The sequence below is a fragment of the Pteropus medius genome, unplaced genomic scaffold (genome assembly GCF_902729225.1).
Source record: "Pteropus medius unplaced genomic scaffold, Ma_sr-lr_union100, whole genome shotgun sequence".
NCBI classification, from domain to species: domain Eukaryota; kingdom Metazoa; phylum Chordata; class Mammalia; order Chiroptera; family Pteropodidae; genus Pteropus; species Pteropus medius.
The window spans coordinates 25540583-25541546 of record NW_024340849.1 but is presented as its reverse complement, the minus strand read 5'-3'; positions in this window follow the sequence as shown (position 1 = coordinate 25541546).

The following is a 964-nucleotide window of genomic DNA, read 5'->3' as shown; positions in this document are numbered from 1 at the left end:
GTAATTGAACTGAAGATATACAACACTTATATAAATAAAATCTTTAACTTACATTAAATTATTCAACTATTTTATATCTAAAAGTCATACTAAGACTTTTTACCAAGCACTGATAGCATGCTAGATATAGTGGATGATTGAAAGATGAAAAACATAAGCCCAGCCCACAAGTCTGTGATTTTGATCAGAAGACTTACATACATAAAGCAGAGGATAAAAATATTACTAAAAACTGCTAAGTTACATATTGATACTTGCACAAATATAATGATTGAGATGATAATAATCATAGAAAAAATTTCCTAACAAAGATGGACCATAATAGGGACATGATAGATGGTAATACTAATAATTATAATTTCTTTCTTGGGCCCCTAGCACAATGAGACATAAGAATCAACATAGAACAAATAGTGAAGAAAAGAAGTGCTAATTAGGTCCTGGAACAAAACTCATCACCCAGGTGATGAATGGAATGGAGGTTGAATTTGGCAGCTACGTCATGCTGCAGGTGAGATACAGACATGAGTGACAGGGACTGTTTCCCACATTCATAGAGCACATAGGGAGGGGACTAGTGACAGCAATATTTAGAATAGCAAGCTGAAGGCAGATAAAAGAGCTGGCAATAGAATTAAATGCTAGACATCAGTTCTGGGAGTTAGAAAAAAGTTTCAGGGCACAGGAATAAGGACTAGTGCAAAAGCTTTTTTTGGGGGGGCTTTGGTCAAGATGAAGGCATAGATGTAGCATCATCTAAGGGATGAGTATTTGAAGAAAGGTCTGTGGTAACCACTGGGACATAAGATCACAGCTCTGGGAAGGGAACTCTTTTTATTTTATCTGGCTATGGAACAAGGATGAGATCTTGAATTAAAGCTACATGTGGGCTTAGCTAAGGGAAGTTTTGAAAAGACTGAATCAGGAGCACTAGGCAAAATTGACACTAATGAGCACGGCTGAA